Below are 21173 nucleotides of genomic sequence, written 5' to 3'. Positions count from 1 at the left end.
CATTAATTTCTGTGCTTTTTCTCAATAATGTTCTATTTATGTGATTGTTTGTTTAATCATGAAATTAAAGTTTGTATGATAAATAATTTAGAGTGATATGCAGTGTAAGAAAACTCTGGCATGTTTTGGATGTCTCCAAATTGGTAACAATTGTAACCTTTGCCCCCTTCGGGAACGCATGAGAAATGTGGAGGTGTAGAACACTTGAAAATACAGGAAGATTATATAAAGTTAGGAAGAGACTAGAGCAGTGTCAGTCAGTTTTCAGTTCAGTTTGAGTGTGGTGTAGTGTCAGTGCAGTGCACTGCAGACTGTATATCTTCGGAACATGTAAAATAGTGAAGTATTGTTGGGAAACAGTTAAGTGTTACTGCAGTTTGTGTAATTTCTGCGCTTGTGAAAACAGTGAAGTTGGAAAGCATTAAGTGTAATTGTTTGGAAAATATAGACATTAAACATAAGAAGCCAGTGTTTATTTACGATGCCTCAGTTGGTTTTGTTACACACCGAAAGACTGATGTCAGGAAGAACAACTCACTGGGCAACTTCCTTCTTATACTGAACTACTGCTGTTGGAGCCTGTGGCAGTGTGGATATAGGTAGACGGAATTATATATATATATATATATATATATATATATATATATATATATATATATATATATATATATATATATATATATATATAATACCAGTACACCAATCCTGAATGAGACATCCCTAGCATGTATTCAATATGGATGGTGGGTGTTAGCGCCGAAGTGGTGACATGTGGAGATGTAGGAGGACTACTGGGCCCCAGGAGGACTACTGGGACTTGGGAACAGGCCCTGAAGCCTTTGCTCAGAGCGGACAAGTATCAGTGTGTCTCTCTTTCTCTCTCTCTCTCTCTCTCTCTCTTTCTCACATGTGTGTGTTGGGGGGTTGGGGGTGTATGTGTATCTTTCCACTAACCTTGAAAGAAATTGGAGGTTCGGAGGTTGTCCAGAGCCGGAGAGAAACAAGGTTGAATATGGGAAATTTTCTGGGGTCGGATAAAGTGGGTCTCATTGGATGGTGCAAGGCAGCATTGCTGATGACTGCAAGTGGCCACCGTCCTATATACGGGTAGAAGCCTGCGAGGTGACTTCCACACTTTGGAAGATTAAGAAACACGTTATTAGTTAATTTTCATTTATGAGGACACTTCTTTCATGGTACCGTGGTACAGATGTAATTGACAGGAGTAAAATCACACCCACTACACTTAATGCTAAACATGACTCGAAAGAGTAATAGTAATTGAGCTAAACAACACAAAGCTTTTCTTATATTTTTTTCTTTGCCTTTTCTCATCAAATATGTCATGTATTATTACCACTAACTACTGCAAAGTCGTTATAAAAGGTACTGAAGTAACATTAATGCCTAGTTGTTAGGTGAGGGAACAATGTAACATCTAACAACTCAAAACATGTACTATTTACTTATTATTAGTTATACACTTACAGTGTAGTTATCTGCCTTTGTACATACTTATCTTTGGTCTTATATCTATAACAATACAGAATAACTACGAAGTGAGTGTCACTTTCTTTTCACTAATGGGTAGCAAATGCAATGTCACTCACCAATGTCTCTATAATCTCTGTTACACTAATTATTTATTTTCTCTACATAGTAAAATAGGGTATTTACACATATGTACATTATTTCCCGAAATGTTTGGTGTGTTACACTTAGAAGCACTCTCTGAGAGTGCTTGTGAATGTAACATACCTCAGAGCATCACTTTCACAAATGTGTAGTGCACAGGAATGTCATCTCTATTGTATCCAAACTCACTGCTATGCTAATTATTTATTTTCCTACACTAAAACAGGGTATATAGACATGTATATTATTTTCCAAAGTGTTTGGAGATGTGGTACACTCAGAGGCACTCTCAGACCATCACTTTCACATTCTTCTTGTGAACGGTGCACTGTATTGTCACTCTTCATTGTCTCCTTTTTCACCATTACACTAAATTTATAGTATTTGTACATACTAACCCAGTATATACATGATTACAATCTTTTCTGACACTTATAAGCATTTGGAGGTGTAGTTGGTATGGAAGCAATCTCCCAAATAATGGCTGACCTTGCACTCAGCACTCATAGTCACATATGATCCAGTTATACTTTTTTCTTCCTACTGCCACTTGCTTCCCTTTGGAGTTACTGTCGACAGTGTCACTGGGTGGTAGATAGTGTCACTTGGGTGGTGACCATGCTTACTGCCAAATTCGGTGGGAGGGTTCGGGGGAAGTGGAGAGGAGTACTTGGGAGAAACAGAGCAACGCCATGACTCAGTGGTTGCCAGTGGGTGACTGAGTGATGTATCACAGTCTGACAGGCTGGGGGGACCCACTCATCAATCATTATCAAGAGATACATGGCTACAGCTGAGTGCACATAACGGAAATTTCTTGCAGTCTTCTGGAAGGACTATAACAACTGCCTGTAAAGTCCTCCCATATGTATCATCACAGTCTAAGGGTTAATATCAAAATAATGATGTAACACTCTGCCTGTGTGGTTCATTCTTTGTCACTGTGTCCCATGTCATGGACAAAGAATGAAGAGGGCCATCATCGAGTCACTTGTCCATCAGTTGCATTTGATGGTAGTGGTAATAGAGGCAGCAGTGATTGTGATACGGATTCTGACAGCATCAGTAATGATGGTGGCGATGATATACCTGTTGTTACTGATTGGGTCCATTAATCCCTGCCCACTCACCAAGCAACCAGAGTGGATGGTCAGGGAGACAAGGGACTAAGGGAGGCTCAGTCATTACCAAGCCTGTGTGTGGCATATATGTCTAAAGTGACCATATCCCCTGAAGCTAAAGGCAGGATACATAGGCCTCCCAAGTATTCTGAAAGACCTTTAGTCCATACACACACCAATCATACAGATATAGCCTACAACATACACAAAGAGTAGCCTATGTAGTCCAACACAAAGCAATCTGTGTACTTACCTTTTGATGCTGGTACTTTTCACTGGATAATGAGAGTTTGCTTTAGCATCTCTGGGGTGGATCTTAGTTTATTGTAGAATTCCAGACAGGTGGGCCTGAAGTTAACTTTTGTGACCAGTAATGCTTTGAGGGTTGAGACTCGTAGTTCTTGTTTTTCAAATGTCCACAGTTTGTTCATCTGGGATATAATACGCTCAGCAGATAAATTTGTGCAAGGAAGACACAGAATGAAGTGAACTAACTTTAACATGTGTTGGTACACAATCTCTCTGTCCATAACCTCTACCCGCCAGGTAACGTCTATACATGTCACAATCAGCTACATGGCTGCTAGATAGCGGCTATACACGCAAGTGTCTCCCCGCCACCATTTGAACTGGCCGCTATAGCACACACATGAAAGTCAGTCTGTCCCTTGCTTTTGCCAGGTGTACAACGATGTCTTCAGGTTCCTATTTGTCTGATTCCATCTTTGCTGCCTGTAGCCAACTGCATCATCCATGCCTGCCAAGCCTCATTCCAAGGACAGTAGAAAAGGGCTCAGTGGTAGTGCCATAAGGAATGCCTTGGATGCAACAGTGTCTAGTTTATCAAGTAGTGGAGAAGTTATCATGTTGTAAGCAAAGCCATAATCGGCACCGCAGGCAGACGCATGAACACGTCCTGTTCTCGTGCCGAAAACTAATTTTCTTTCTCACAACATCACTCATCAACACACCAGCCTACAGATCTGAGGATACTTTCATTCGCAAGTGGAAGAGTTGGAGAGTAAAATGGTCATTAATTCGTATCCCTAAGTGCTATATTTTCTGAGATATTAAGGTTTGAAAGCAAGCAATTTTCACTGGTTTCCAGGAAAGTGACCGTAGTGAGGTGACGACCACATTAAAAGTAGCCCGGTGTTTGGGGGTTAAAGTGAATGAAGATTTCTACTCAGTTCGTTCGTTCGTAAGATTCTCTGCACCTATAATGCAGGCCAGGACATACATAAGCCTGGTCAGTGGGGAATGGGCTGGTTAAAAAACAGTAAGGGGGGAGGACAGGACCTGGGGATTGTCCAGAACACACGTCCTGTCTCCTGGCTCGCTTTGTGGTGTGTGTGTTCTACTCAGTGCTGACCTTTAAGTAAGTTAGCTGCATTCCATTCTATTACTTTTTCCTCCGTAAAATGATTCTTGACTCAATAAATCTCATTAAATAACTTAGTATCAGACTATGAATCATAGAATTTATTTTCTGCAGCAAAGTCTAATGTTTCTCTGATATCTTGCCAACTTTTGTGTTTGTTTTAATGAGGCCCACTATGCGCAAAGTATTACAAGTGACCTGACCACCTGCCTAAGTACTGAATGAATGTGTCATAAAAATCTGCATCTGTTTTTTTTTTTCCATCCCATATGAGTCAATAAGTTCATCTTCTTCAAGTTTGCTTCCTAGAACCTTTACTGATTAGGGCAAAAATACATAGTCTTTCTTCAATTCCAGACTCTGCTTCAAATAATTAACTGTGATTATAACTTTTACTACTAAGGTATCTCCCCCCCTTAATACTTGAGATGACTTAATGGAAAGAGGCCGACTAACTATGCACAAAGCCAGACAATAGCACAGGGGTTCTAAAAAATTAGTTTAGACCAACAGGACACTTGTTTTGGCTAAGAAAATATGACTTTAAGCCAGGAAACATTCTAAGAATTCTCTCAACAACAGCCATTAGCGCTGACCATCTGGTTTTACTGTACTCCAGTAGTTATTTAAATTCCATATCCAAAAAATTGCAGAAGTCCTTCAGATCTTCTAATCTAACCATAAACAAGTAAAAATACGAGCATATCTTAACAAAAACAGTTTCTACATCAACTGCCAAGCAGTCGCAGGCATTCTGCACAACCTCATGCAAAATACTGGCACCGCGGGGGCGCACTCAGGAAAATTGTTCAGGGAGACCATAGAAATGAAAATTGTGGCTAGAAAAAAAAAATGTAATGCAAGTCACTTTTATTTACTTCGTTTCTTACAAGGAAAGAAAATTCGGCGGGGGGGGCATGGCGCCCCCCCCCCCGGGTGTGCCTTTGGGGCACTGCATCCAATACCAATCAGTTTTCTGCCTAACTGCAGTATGAAGTTATTAACTCTTTTTCTTTGAGCTCCACCGAAATTACAGTTTGTGTTATCACTACAGAAAGCAACTAATTTCTTGTCACGGTTATGTTTTTCGATAATACGAGTATCTGCTAAGATGTTCGCCAGAACATCCATGGCTTCTCCAGGCTGAGACAAAGTCAATCAGTTTTAGCTACTTGTACAAACTCATAAGGCTTAAAGAAATCAACCAGTATAGGAAACAGTTTGATGTTTTCATCGTTGCTTGCATCAGTTATTATCCTTAAACAATGAGCTTCTTTCTACTCATTTTCCAGTTCTGATAAGGTATATGAAGCAAAAACATTTGTAAATGTTGTACGGCATTTTGTTATGGCACATCTAAATTTTGGTTTAAAGCATTTCTGAAATATATTAGGGGCACAGTCAATAGACCAAACGCTTTGATTCGCTTGACTGTATGGTAGACACATAAGCCCTCACTAGCAGCCACCTCCAAAGCTTTACTGCATGATGATGCACTTTTAAAGTAGTAATAGTTTTGCTGCATGAGGCACTGGCATCAGCATCTTCGTGTTTCTGTGATACTAGATGCTTAGTAATATCATTGTCAGCACCACGTGCAATGCTAAATTCCGTTACATTTCATGCACCATACATCAGTTTGTCTTTGATTTTATAAGAAACGGTTATTATGACTGCAGAGAAGAATTTTGTTTAAGCATTCCCTAACCAATGCAATATTCTCACAAGAATAGCATTAACTTTCCTGGTATTCACAGCGTATCACTCGTGTGGAACTCAGACCGCTTGATCAACACTGGGCCGGTGAGTAGTAGGGAGACTTGTCTGAGTGGGTTCAGAGGCAATCATGACCTGGACACGATTGGTGTTCGTCCAGGAACCGTCCTGTACATATTCGATCTAAACCAATCAAAATAAAGCACCAAGAAATGCTTGACCTTCTCTATTCTTTACAGTTTTAAAGTTTATTCATTCGTTAGTGAGGCAGGACATTTCGGGACGAATTCTGAAAATGCTGTACATTTCGATACGCCAGCTTAAATGCGAGACTCGTTGAAAAATCGGGACTGTTCCGCCAGGATTAGGATGTCTGGTCACTTTAAACATGTCTGAAGCTCTCGCTAACCGAAACAAGAGAACTGCAATCAGCTCTTTTCCTATTGACTATGGCTGGTATATCACACTCACTATAGTATAATGACAAAACATTTTTATGCAACAAGTAGAATACATTTTATGTAATTTACTGTTTCATGCAGACAAGGTCAATGGCATTTCGTTTTCCTACTTCTTCGTTCCCTCTTATTCTAAAATAAGTAATACAGCGAATCATACCATATGGCTAAGATATTGTGGTAACTGACCAGACATTTATAAGGGACGATTTGTAAGACAGCAATAGCTGTACAGCTGCAATGTGTCATCGGTGACCCGCATTCCCCTTGCGTAAAGCTCAACTACTGTGGTGCGGACAGAATGTTGGAATTTTTTGAATTTAGTTTGATATAGCTATCAAATTTTTCCGTTTATTTTGCCATAGAAACATGAAATTGATTTTTATTACAATATGATATTATTTTGTAGCAAAACATATTGTTCTATCAGTTAGAAGAATCATCTCAGCCAGTCAGTGATGATTCGAGATAGAAGACAAGGCATAAGGAGAGGGTGGGCCTTAATGAACCATATTGGTGACATCTGCTGTGCTGGAGGTAGTTTTGAAATTCATTTCAATTATTTTTATTAAGAAATTTTGTCGTGTGTATGCCGTATGCGTGAACGCGCACATAGCAGCATTACAATATCTGTTAGCAAGACTTTCACCACGCCACATCCATATATGACAGTAAGAAACATGTCAGTTTTTATTAACTTATATACATAATTACTGCTTAAGTATATCTATTCAGAAGTATAACACCCTTCAGGGCAGTAATTTCTGGGGAGTTATGGGGCCCCCAGTTTTTTCTGTATATTTGTCAAAATTTCAACAAATTTTGAGGGTTCAGTAAAATCTCACAAAATTTTTCAAGTTTATAAGGAAATTATGATGCTATATGTCGAATATCATAAATTTTGTTGGCACAACTCTTTGAGACGCACCGTGGTAGTGTTATGTTTTTCAGTGATTGCGTTGTGTGGCAATGCTGTTCTTGTCATTCGCCAAGCGTTGTCGAATGTTCTGTTGCCTTTTGGTCTGTGAGTTTATTTTCTACCCTAAAGTGTTTATAATTATGTTTCTGTGTTTTGCTATCGCAACTCTCTCTACAGAATGAGAAACATAGCCTACTTGAGGAGCACAATGACCCACAAACGGCTAAACTGGCTATTTTACCATCTCCAACAGAAGAAAGGCAGGACTGTACTTTTCCACCTAATTCCTATAGCAGGCTTGTAGAAACAGTCTTGATATGGGTGCTGCAGACTGTAACAAAAATGTAAAATGGCCAAATATTAAACAATCAGAGTTTGAGTTTAAAGTTCAGATTGTCAGAAAGTGAAGCCTTTTATTAAAACACACAACTCCATCGCTAAACATATATGCCTCATTAAGCATCAACTTTTAGATAGAATCATACTGAAAAATATCGTATCGTCTGCAAACTTAAGTATTTCGGTTCAATTTGAAGTTTGTAGTATGGAGGTATATACATTTGGTCCAGCCCTCCCCCTACCCCCAAATCTGTTGAAAATTACAGGCCTGCCCTTTAAAATATAGTGCAGTCATGTTTTAAGTACATATTAACACTATAAATCCAGGATTTATGCAGCATACCCCTGCCTCCTCCAAGCACTTTCCCACAAGATCCCAATTTCACATACTCATACCTCAGCAACTAACAACATAGGACATTCAAAAAAAGCTTGTATGGCTCAACAAGCCTTCTTCTTTCCAATGCAAATGTTGCCAGGTAGTTATGTGGTGGCTTTAAGAGGTATAATGTTGTGAAGGGAGGTAACTTTGGCGAGTTGGCGACGCTGTGTTGGTATGCACGCCCCTGGCCATTACCTCAGTATGTACCTGAGCCGACTCGAGCAGACCAGCCCCATTACCTTGTTCCCTTGTTCCACCTCCTTTCTTCCCTTGCTTCCATTTGCTGTTGTCTTCAGGCATGTTTCATCAACCTTATGCATTTATCTCTCCATTATGCCCAATTTTCAGTGTTCCACAATGGCACTGTGCCCAAGATTTGTGTGGTTGCACAAAAATACACATTTACTTATAAATATATTCGGGGAAAAGTCCAATACTCTAGTTTTCTATAATCACCAAACTTTCCTACCGTACCACCATACGCCTCAGGGATATACTAAGGATATACTCCATCATGCCCCCTGCCCCCCCTGTCCCCCCCACTCCTCCACACCCCACCTTCCCTGCAACCATAGCCTCTGCCCTGACCATCCCTCCCTCGAGCATTAGGCCTGGCTACACCTGAACAGGCCCACTAGAACCTCCGTCCCGTTCTCCCCTAGCCTACCACCTGGAACCTTCTCCTGCCTACTCTCCCCTACCTTCCTCCCCCCTCTCACCTTAGGGCAGTATGTGTCGCCAACATTACCACCCCCCTCACACTCCCCAGAGGATTAGTGGTTGGAGAAACAGAGGAAGCCAAGCCTTGTGCACCCCCTCCTCCCCTGCCACCCTATCCCTCCTACCGGAACACCTCTCACCTCACCAGGCTGACAGCCTCCTACTTGACTTCCAAGACCTTTTTTCATCAGGACCGGTAGACACTGGCCACACCACTTACCTGACACACGAGATCCACACCACAGGACCACCTATTCGCCAACCATCACAGCGGAAAAAAACAACAACGGGCTGAGGAAGACCGGCAGTTCCAGCAAATGCTCGATGCCGGCGTCATTTCTCCATCCACCAGTCCGTGGTCCTCTCCTGTCATCCTGGTCAAAAAGGAAGATGGCACCATGCGCTTCTGTGTGGATTATCGATGACTAAATGACGTGACAACAAAGGACACCACCCCTCTACCCAGGATAGACGACTCCCTTGACTTCCTATACGAGGCATCCTGGTTTTCCACCTTAGACCTACAATCAGGATATTGGCAAGTCCCCAAACACCCAGAGGACAGAGAAAAAATAGCCTTCTCGACCAATAACGGGAAACATTATGAATTCAGCATCATCCCATTCAGACTACAATGCCCTCGCAACGTTTTCCCGACTAATGGAGTCAGTCCTCAGTGGCCTCACCTGGGAAATCTGCCTGACATGCCTGGACAACGTAATCATTTTCAGCCAGACTGTCACGAGTCGGCTCGTGATGTTAACTTTTGTGGGAAACCACGAACTCTAGTGGAATCCCGGTGTTTATCGTTCAGTTTAATCGCTACGTATTTACCCGGTCGGGAATGTTTTCAGAACAATTTTTCACTGTCATAAATGTTCGTCTTAGTGCGAGACATCAGCACTTCTGCTGAGCGATTCATTATGGGCGTGTTTCGCTCATTCTAGCCGTTAGTAATACGTTTGGATGCTCGCCTCTTTCCCACGATTTGAACTCAGTCAAGGTTTGTACGCCACGAAAGCAGGTTGGGCCCAGAGCGTAGCAGTGCCGCCGTTGTCCAGTTCCTGAATTTCCACCTACAGTAGTGTGACTGGCGAGAGACTCAGCAAGTGCAGTGTCCTTCCTCAACGACGCCCAGTCATCCACTTAGTCCACTCTTTGACCAGTATTTCTTTGTGTTTTTTTCCTAGGTTTAAGAGCTAGCTTTTGAGTGAGCGAGTGAGTGCGATCTCCTTATTTTCAATTAATTTTGAAATGTAACGTAAATTTATTTCTTTGTAATCAATAAATTTAACAGTTCTTTTTCTCAAGCTTAATGTAATGTAAACTTGTGTTTTATTTTCCATATTAATCTTATTTCACTTATAGCTCCTAGTTTGCATAAACGCTTTGCTATTCATAACTGGTATTTAAGCCGGTCCTTTTGTATTAAGCTTAAAATCCGTTGTGCCATCTAGGAGTTAATGCACCAGCAAGAATCTGTTATCATTAATAGCATCAGTTATTGATTGTCAGGGGTGAAGTCACTTTCTCCAGAGGCTAACAGTACTAACAAACAGCAATCGTGAGGAATTAGTCTGCTGGGTACTGTTGAGAAAGTTTATAAATTCTCATCCTGAGAGAATCGGCGAAGCAAGCCAGCATAAAGAAATCATTGCTTGATTTTTAGCAAGACAATTCATTGTCCTGTTCTCAGCATTATTGAATAATCATCCTTTAATATTGTATACTTCTTTAAAAACCCCATGACAATTGGCAACCTCATTCCAGGATATTAACTCCTAGCTCTAAAGCTATTCACAAGATAATACTCACTCGTTCATACTTAGGTATTTATCATTAAAGTCTATAGGCACTACCTTACTGGTGATTATTGATTCATTCTTATTAATTTACATAATAGTTTTCACAGTCAGTTGTTTATTTAATTTTCTTTCTTTACCAGTTTAATTAGATAAAACTGGTCACCACTAACCTGTGCCTATATTCTTTATTCTCGATTATTGACATCTTTCTCTGGAAAAATTGCAGTCATTACTGAGTCGCTAGTTTACTTAGATTGAGTTAGCATCATGTCCACCAGCGTCTATGTACAGGAAGCCAAAGATATGGTTCTTACGGACCCAACTGAAATTAAGGAGTTTGTCATCTCTCGGTTTAATTACAAACAGCAGCGCGAGAATGATGCTCGTGAAGAGCTTCGAATTCAGTTTGAGGAACACGAAAAGGAGAGCGAACACGAGCGAAAACAGCGCGAACTCGAGTTAGAACACGAGCGAGAACAGCATGAGGAACGAGAGAGAGAACGAGAACACGAATGTATGAATTCGAAAAGCTGAAGCTCAAGCGAGATTCCTTGGCTTCAGACACATCTGGTGCACCTGACCCAAGCTCCACGAGCGTTCTCCCTGCACATGTTCTGGCGACCCCACACATCAAGCTTCCCCCATACAAGGAAGGCGAGCGAATCGAGCCATACATAGCTCGTTTTGAAGACATGGCTCAACTTTACCAGCTGGATGATGCAGCTAAGCAGCTTCAGTTTCTTAGCCTGTTTGAGGGCCCTGCCCTCGATATTCTTCACAGAATTCGTGGAGACAATCTCACGTATGAGATGATGAAGGCCACACTCGTCAAAGTGTACGGTCTCACAGCTGACGACGCCAAGAGTCAGTTCATGAGGGCACGTTTACAGGATTAAGAGACTTCCATTCAGGTTCTTGACTGTCTTACTGCTTACTTAGATGAGTGGATGAAGAAAGATGAAACTCCTTCCACGTGTGAGGGGATAACTGACCTTATGCTGTGCATGCAGCTAGAAAAGTCGTGGCCTACTGAACTTATGGCTCAGCTTAAGATCTGCCAGGTAAGAGATGCCAGCCAAATGGTGAACAAGGCTGACACATTCTTTACTGCATACGGGTATCAATATCGCAAGCAGCATACCTGGAACAGAAAAGCTGATAAATCTGGGAAACCGTCTCAGACTGAACCCAAGCAACAAGGCCATTCTCAGAGTAATGGCCAAGGTCCAAAACTGTAGAGGAAAGACCAGGGCAAAACACTCAGAAACCTGAGTGGAAGAGGTACAACAGGTACCCTAACCAGCAGCAGTATCAGCCACGCAACCGACCATCAGGACAGTCCTTTTCACCACCAGCTCAAGTGAATAGGAGGCAGGAGGCGAATGCAGCTTTCATTCCTCAGCAGCAGCACGGTGGTCACGTCCCTACCAGTACGGGTACTCCCCCACAGTTCACTAGTCCCACAGCGACAGTGAACCCCCCTTCACAGATGGCCAATGCTCCATCTCCCCAGGCAGTGAGTATGACCCCTCAAATATCTAATTCTCAGGGCACCATGTTTGCCGCATCATTTATTCAGCAGCCTAATCAGTGGCTAGCTGCTTCCTCCACAGGCCCTCCCACAGGTGACAGTGCCTTCCTTGGTCAGTCAGGGTTTGTGGGAGACATTCCTGTGAAGGTCCTGAGAGATAATGGATCCTCAGGTTGCTCTGTCAAGCAGAGTCTAGTTCGGCCTGAACAGTATACAGGTCGATAGATCCAAGCTAACCTTATTGATGGATCAGTGAGATTGTTCCCTGAGGCACGTATTCAGGTGGCTTCTCCATTTTACACTGGTACGACAGTCGCAGTTGTCATGCCAGAACCTTTATTTGACCTGATCATAGGCAATATTCCAGGTGCCAAGGATAGTTGCACCGAAGATGACGCTACTCAGACTTCGGCTACAGCAACACGAGCCATGGCTGAGGCTCCAAACTGTGTCACCCCAGTGACCATTGAATTGCCGCAAGATCTGATGTGTACCCAACTTGTTGTTCAAGAACAACATTCTGACCCGACACTTGCTCCCGTGCGAAAGAAACAAAAGGGTAGAGTCATAAAGTATTCACGGGGAGGTCAAGCCAAGTTCCTTCGCAAACAAGGACGGCTCTACCGTGAGTCACGAACACCCGAGGGCGAAGTTCGACCGCAGTTTGTCGTTCCCGCAAAGTACCGCCAAGCAGTGTTAGAATGGGGTCATTGTTCAGCCTCAGGAGGTCACATGGGCAAAAGGAAGACCCAGGGCCGTATCCGAGCTGACTTTTTCTGGCCAGGGATGGGACGAGACATAGATAGTTTTGTGCGTTCCTGTAATGTGTGTCCACGTAACACCAATCAGGGACACGTCCTTCCTGTGCCGTTGCAATCCACACCCATAATCTCAGAGTCAGTTGAGAGACAGGGCAGTGGTAAAGTGGATGCAGACCTGATGTCTCGCCTACTAACTGATGACTAATACGGGCAACTGTTGTACACTGAGTTCCGTAAGATAGGCGTTCTCAGAGATTTGAGTAATCCAAGGACCAGCCCGGTACCAAGTTAAAAGTGTAGACCTGACATCTCACCCGTTGGCCCACAGGACACAGTATGTCCAGGGCCTGTACATACCTATGTACCGTAAGTTACGGGGGAAGTTTGAGAACTCCGCAGAGACAGTCCGAGGCTGTATATGAACTACCTTGTGGAACATCTCGAGCTGTGGGCCTCTCAGAGGATTTCCAGAGAATGCACAATATCCACATGAGTGTTCACATCTACGGTGGGTGTTAAAATGTGACCTGCCCGAGATTGCGTAGGGATTTTCAGCTTCCTGTTATTAGTCGTAAGTGTAGTGTTAGGTTAACCAGTAAACTGCCCGTTCTAAGAGATTTGAGCAATTCAAGAACTGACACGTTTCCTGGTTAATAATGTTAGGTTAACTAGTAAACTGCCCATTCTAAGAGATTTGAGCAATTCAAGAACTGGCAAGTTTCCTAGTTAATAAGCATTACCCAGTAAACTATAAGGGTTCTAAGAAATTCGTGAATTCAAGAATTTCGTTTCCTGGTTAATAATGACATAAGTACTGATTGCTAGGCAGAGAGAGAGAAATGACGCTTTTGATGCTCCACCTTAATTCCTTTCGCAGGTGCAGGTGGTGGGTGCAGCATTGCCATGCAGATCAGCTGGTCGTCCCTGTCGCATGCTGCCGCCCCTTCTCTTCTGCCTCGTCGTCACTATTTACTATAAACTTGTATTACATGATTTTACACATAGGTACAGTTACACCACAACTGTCACACCTACACCGTGTATTACATACATTACGCTACATAACAATTAGTTGTTAATGTAAATGTAGAGAACTTTTCGCTCAATTTGACCTGAGCACAGGATTTTTCACCATCGTCACAGAGTTTTTTCCTCAAGCTTGCTTCTATTAACATAAATACGAGTTTTTTTTTTTGCTCACTGGCGACTGTGACTTTCTCCTGTAGCAGGATAGCACACACACACCACAGTGTGAATCTTGTGTGATTGAGTAGGATTTATATGTATGTATATTGAAATTTTTTTCCTGGGAAAAGATTTCAACTTTTGATGGGGCGTAATGTCACGAGTCAGCTCGCGACATTAACTTTTGTGGGAAACCGTGAACTCTAGTGGAATCCCAGTGTTTATCGTTCAGTTTAATCGCTAAGTATTTACCCGGTCAGGAGTGTTTACAGAACAACTTTTCACTGTCATAAATGATCGTCTTTGTGCAAGACATTAGCACTTCCACTGAGCGATTTATTATGGGCGTGTTTCGCTCATTCTAGCCGTTAGTAATGCGATTGGATGCTCGCCTCTTTCCCACAATTTGAACTCAGTCAAGGTTTGTACGCCACAAAAGCAGGTTGGGCCCAGAGCGTAGCTGTGCCGCCGTTGTCCAGTTCCTGAATTTCCACCCACAGTAGTGAGATTGGCGAGAGACTTAGCGAGTGCAGTGTCCTTCCTCAACGACGCCCAGTCATCTGCTTAGTCCACTCTTTGACCAGTATTTCTTTTTGTTTTTTTCTAGGTTTAAGAGTTAGCTTTTGAGTGAGAGAGTGAGTGCGATCTCCTTATTTTCAATTCATTTTGAAATGTAACATAAATTTACTTCTTTGTAATCAATAAATTTAACAGTTCTTTTTCTCGAGCTTAATGTAATGTAAATTCGTGTTTTATTTTCCATATTAATCTTATTTCACTTATAGCTCCTCGTTTGCATAAACGTTTTGCTATTCATAACTGGTATTTAGGCCAGTTCTTTCGTATTAAGCTTAAAATCCGTTGTGCCATATAGGAGTTAATGCACCAGCAAGAATCTGTTATCATTAATAGCATCAGTTATTGATTGTCAGGGGTGAAGTCACTTTCTCCAGAGGCTAACAGTACTAACAAACAGCAATTGTGAGGAATTAGTCTCTGCTGTGTATTGTTGAGAAAGTTTATAAATTCTCGTCCTGAGAGAATCGGCGAAGCAAGCCAGCATAAAGAAATCAGTGCTTGATTTTTAGCAAGCCAATTCATTGTCCTGTTCTCAGCATTATTGAATAATTATCCTTTAATACTGTATACTTCTTTAAAAACCCCGTGACACGGATATGGGCCGACCATCTCCAGCACCTCAAGCATGTCTTCCTGTGCATCCTGGCTGAATGGTCCATCTCCTGGGGCACATAATCTCTTAAGAAGGTATATCATCTGACCCTGACAAGCTGCAGGCTATTGCAGACCTCCCCCTACCACAACATGTCCATGAAGTGCGCACCTTTCTCGGGCTCTTATCTTACTACCAGCACTTCATAAAAGGATTTGCCAACATCGCAAAATCCCTCCACAACATGACTAAAAGGGTAAGCCCTTCATCTGGACCGACAATCGTCACAGTATTCCATATCCTCAAAACCAAACTCATCATCGCTCCAATCTTCGCATTCCCCAAATACACCTTGCCCTTTCGCATATACAACGACGTGTCCTTAGTGGCAATCGGCACCATCCTTGACCGGGTCCAAGAAGGGCGAGAGCACATAATTGCCTATGCCAGACGCACCCTCAACCAAGCCGAGAAAAACTACACCGCCACCAAACGAGAATGCCTAGGCATTATATAGGCACACACATCACCATCATAACAGACCATCAGTCCCTGCGATGGCTACACCAGTCCCACACCCACAACGCCCAACTGATTAGGTGTAGGGAAACCCTAGAGGAATTCAACTTCGAGATCTCCTATCAACCCAGCAAATTACACATCAAAGCCGACGCCTTGTCCTGCCTGCCAATCAACTCCATCAATGCCACCTCCAGCCTCCTATGCCAGTGGCAGAACAAAGATCACCCCCACTGGATACCACCTCAGGTATTCTCTAAGCTCCATCGGTATGGCGATCACCTGTTCCCCCAAGCTGGACTCATAGTGCTCGAGCTGAACATCGACCTTGATGCAATGGCTCACCTACACTTAAACGACGGCATCCATCTCGGCACCAAGAAGCCACTGCAAGTATTTAACAATATTAACTGAACTCCTGGCCCATCCAACATGGCCAAACAAGTCATCCAGGCCTGCCAGGCCTGCGCGCTAGGCAAGGACATCACCCAAACATCTGGCCCATCAGGGAATATCACCACCTACAAAACAAGGCAACTGTTGTCCGTGGACGTAGTCGGCCCCCTACCACCTAAAGCCGGCCTCAAGTACATCATTACCTTTGTGGACACTTACTCGAAATTTCTCATCACCTGCCCAGCCAAGGAACACCACGCCATGGCCATGGCCAATGCACTCATCCGTTACGTCTTCCCCTACTTTGGCATCCTCCAAGCCCTTCACTCAGACAATGCCCTAGAATTTACCAGGAAGATATGGAAAGAACTTGCCACCATCTTCGGCTACCAGATCTCCCATTCCTCTCCCTGCTGGCCCCAAGAGAACAGAATATGTGAGAGAAGTCACCACACCATTCTCAACCAGGTGCGAGCTCGAATAGAAGAAACAAAAAGTGGAGAATAGCAGGTGTACGTACAAATTATACAGTGGGGGATGAACACCTGCCCCAGAGAAGATGACATCACACCCCACGAATGGGTATTTGGAGAAACCCCCTTTCTCCTACCCCTACAACACCACCTCCAGCCCCCCTCCACATCTCCCATGTCCGACCCTCTTCACCACCTCAAGAGCCAACTGCACCACATACAAAAACACCAGGACTTGCAACCCAGCATCACCCCATCCAGCCCCTACAAGTCAGGTGACTCAGTAGTAGTAGTGCAACTACTGATCCCAAATAAGATCTCACCACGGTTCATAGAACCCTACACCATTATCAACGTCCCCAATCCCTACTGAGTTACCGTCCAGTATCATAACAAGCAGCGCACGTACCGCAGCCACCAAATGCAACTCTTTTCCCCTCATCCGACACCTCCCAACCACGTCGCACTTACTCCCCCACCCACCACGCCACCCCACCACCACCCGCCACCCCAGATCACACATCGGACTCATATGCCTGCTATTTCACACCCTCCTCCTCCTCACTCTCACCCACTCCCCCTTCCACAGCCACCTCCCCCACCCCACCCTCCACCCACTCCACACTATCCCCATGGGTCCCCGATGCACCCCCGGCAACCTCACCTGACACCTCACCTCCTGCCACTACGCTGCCACCACAGGACACAAAGGCCCAGCCACCCGCCGCCACCCCTACACCCACACAGTTTTCTTCCCCACACACTCCCCACTTCACAACCACGACCTATGCTAGACCATGCACCAGCCTCTCATCCCCCACTACCACCACAACTACACTCCCTAACACCCGTACTTCACCACCAAAACAATCAATCAACCACCCATCCACGCCCAGCCACTGCACCACATGGGCCCAGCTCCTCACCACCCACACCTGCCCTCACCACCACCACAACCAGATCCGGCCACCTCTCCTGCCCACTAGCCAGGTACGCAACCACACCCTCATCCACACCCCCATCATCACCAAAACCACCCTTCCCCACCCCACCACACCCAACACAACCCCCATAACACTAAGGATACACCAGGTGCAGTGGAAACTTCCACCGACCCAATCCTCCAGGGAAAAGATTTGCACCTACCCTCGGCAATCCCATATAACCCAGGTCACCTCACCGGTCGCCACCATTCAGCCAGGAGACATCGGCCGCTCACCACCGCCAGAGATGAAAATATATCGCATGACCTGGACCCCTGCCCAGGGGAAACGCCAGCATATCCGAGGAATACCTCATCTCCTCCGCCTCCTCCTGAAGACATCGCAGACCTCCACCCTCCACATCACCTATGACCCGCACCAGGAACCAAACCCGCCCACCCACCATTGGACCACCCTCCTCCGTCACATCACACCAACCCACCGGACCACCACCTCGGACACCTACCACCTCCAGCCATGGGGACGTGACTTTTTCCCCACCAACGGTGGTGAAATACCCACCCCAATGGGAGACCACGGAAGGGGTGGCGCAACACCCACCCCATGTTGGAACCACAAACAGGGTGTCACAACACCCACTCCAGGGGGAGACCACAGGGAGGTGCATTGGGTGTGTGAAGGGCTCAGTCAAGATGGGCCTATGTCCCCCACTACCTTGCACCCCTCTTCCCCTCAATGGAGGCAGACAAGAGAACGCTGCCCCAGCAGACTACTGTCCAGCCAGGTCAGCACACACCAGGATCGGAGTGGGACTTCTAGCAATACAGTCCCAGGTAGCACCACAACGACGGCCTCCGTCCGCATCAGGGAGAAGCCAGCCACCATACACTTCTCAGCTACTATCCCCTGCAAGACTGCAGTGATGGCCACCGTCCGCGCCGGGGAAGGGTCAGCCACCATACGTCCTTCAACTGCAGCCTCTGCTGGGAACAGCACCACAGTGACGGCCACCATCCACATCAGGGAAAGATCAACCACCATATGTCTCTCTGCTGTGACCCCAGAGAAGGGCAGAACTGCAGCAACAGCCACCATCTGTGCCAGGGAAGGATTGACCACCGTCCATCCTTCGTCTGCCACCTCCTCAGGGAGCAGGACCACAGCGATGGCCACCATCCGCGCTGGGGAAGGGTCAGCCACCGTACGCCCTTCACCTGCTGTCCCAGGGGTTAGCAGGACCCCAGTGACAGTCACTGTCCGTGCCGGGGAGGGATTGGCCACCGTACATCCCTCGTCTTCTGCCCCTGTGACTCCCCTAATGGAGGATGTCCCTTGCTTGCCTCATCACCCATCCAGAAGCCAAGCAGGACACCCTTCTCTCTCTCTCCCCACAGACGCAGTTCCGTGGCAGAGTTGCAGCTGGAGATCTGTCGAGGCCCCATGGTGAGTCTGGGGATCTATGCCCTGCAGCCAGCACCTTTATGATGCCCCTCACTGTCGGACTCCAAGGAGGAAGGGATGCCACAGGCTGCCCCTGACGGCGACTCGACCCGAGTGAGACCGCAGCCCCCAGTCACCCATGGGCACCCCCAGGACTCCCAGGTGTGACCTCCCCAGCCCCATCGGCAAGCAGTCTTCCCCCAGGAGTGGGCGCAAGCAAGAGTGCCTGCTCGCTCCGTTCTGCCCTAGTCCCGAGGGCCGCCCTCCCCACTGACGCCCCACTAGAGAAGAGCCTCCCTCCACGCCACCCAGCAGCCCACTTCGGATGACCCAGCCCCTGGTAGTGGTCACGTGCCTCCTGCGGGAGGGCACACCTTACAAGATCTCTCCCACACCTGGACGACACCTGTGAGGAGTCCAAGTCCCCAGCAGACTACCTATCTTATTGTGCCTTTTACCTGTACAGTGAATTGTGTTAATACTGTGTCCAGTACTGTGTTGTTACTAAGGCAATATACGTGTAAGGTTGGTTGACCTGAGTTTTTATGCCCTGTTCCTCTAGTTGCATACTCTAGACCTGGAATCCCAGCTCAGTCGCTTGTGTTCAGTGAACAAGAAGTTGACCCTTGAACACGTAGCATAACAGTTTGACTTACAATTATTAAAAGCAAAACCGCATTAATAATTATTTTTCATTTTTCAACAAAGCAGGGGCAAGGGACAGTTAAAAAAAAGCATAAGGATCACATTAGAGATGCTGCGTTCCATGGTAAGCCCGAAAGCAATAACCGGTAGCCTCCCTAGTAGCTGAAGCCAAGGGAAGGATACGTCGGGCGAATGAACACAGCCTCCCCCTCTTCCCCCACCCCCTTCCCACCCCATTGCACCCCTCTCTTCCCAACCCCTGTCTATAGGTTGCCCGGTAGGTTTGTAATAATCGTGGCTGGTGACGTTACATTGTGTCCATGTCTACGTGATTAAACATTTACATGCGTTACCATTAGTGTTAATAACATACCATGGAGCAATGTGCAATAATGCTACTAGCTAGCATATGAACGTGGAGTAGCAATGAGATATAAAGGCAGAATAATGAAGAAACCGGAGTGAGTATAATTTTATTGCATTTTAATAATACATTAATATTAATATCAAGCAATTAATATTGACATTTCACGTGTATGATACTATTTACCCACATGTAATATATCTGTTACCATCTGTAGCTCCACTTCCCACCACCCTCACTCTGTTGCCACTTCACCGTTGTGCAAACCAACAAATCCTAGAACATGAACGAAACATCTGACTCGCTTTGAGCACACATTTTATATACCTATATATTGCAAATCAGGTGGACAACAAGATACCATACGTACAGGAGTGTGTTCTCTGTGGTTTAAATTGGTAGGTGAAATACTCCCAGCAATTTCCGGTGTTAGGGTCACAAGGCCATAAACTTGTGTATGGCTAGCAGACTGTATGGGGGTTATGACCTTTGTATGCTGCCTGCCCGTACAGGGAACAACTTGACATTTGCCACACGCGAATCAAAGACTTATATGCGGGACATAGAAGACTAATTTTACTCTAGGCATTATTGCAGCGGCCAAATAAAATTATTCCCCATGGGCCCAGCCGTCTAACCGTTTGCTGTGAAGTAAGAATCCCACAACGCAGTCATTACACTTACACATGCTGACGTAATTGTTACAGTGATAAGGATGAATAGATACCATTATATGGGATGTGGTAACTGAGCGAGTAAAAAACAGGAATGTAGTCTGTATCTTTAGATAGAATGGCTATGCACTGACATTGTATTGCAGGTCTGTGTGTATATGTGCAAATGTGCAACACATGTGTTGGGGGGGTGGGTAAGAGTGGTGAACCTGTCCGTGTCACAGTCCAGATTTCATTTGAAGGTTATCCAAATAAAGATAGAGTAGCCAAGGTATCTACAAGATAATTATGAAGGGGGCATGAGGTCCACCTGCCCTGGAATAATGTTATGCCATAATAATACTGACGCGAGCAACCAATTCATATTACATCCAAGTGTGACTAGAGAATCCTGAACTATGGTATAATCTACTTAACATGAAATAAACACCTGTAGTCTCACTGTGATAATCCAATAACCTTTCAGATATAATCTGCATGTATAACTGTAGCAAAGCCATACACCTACCTATGCCCTTATCACTAGTCACTTAGGAAGGATTAGTTTAGGTACGGTATAGTTGTCACATTTTTATTGCCATCATATGTAAGAGT

The sequence above is a fragment of the Coenobita brevimanus genome, chromosome 68 (assembly GCF_032717465.1).
Source record: "Coenobita brevimanus isolate Jiangsu-jjx chromosome 68, ASM3271746v2, whole genome shotgun sequence".
Lineage (NCBI taxonomy): Eukaryota > Metazoa > Arthropoda > Malacostraca > Decapoda > Coenobitidae > Coenobita > Coenobita brevimanus.
Note: the sequence above shows the minus strand (reverse complement) of the source record.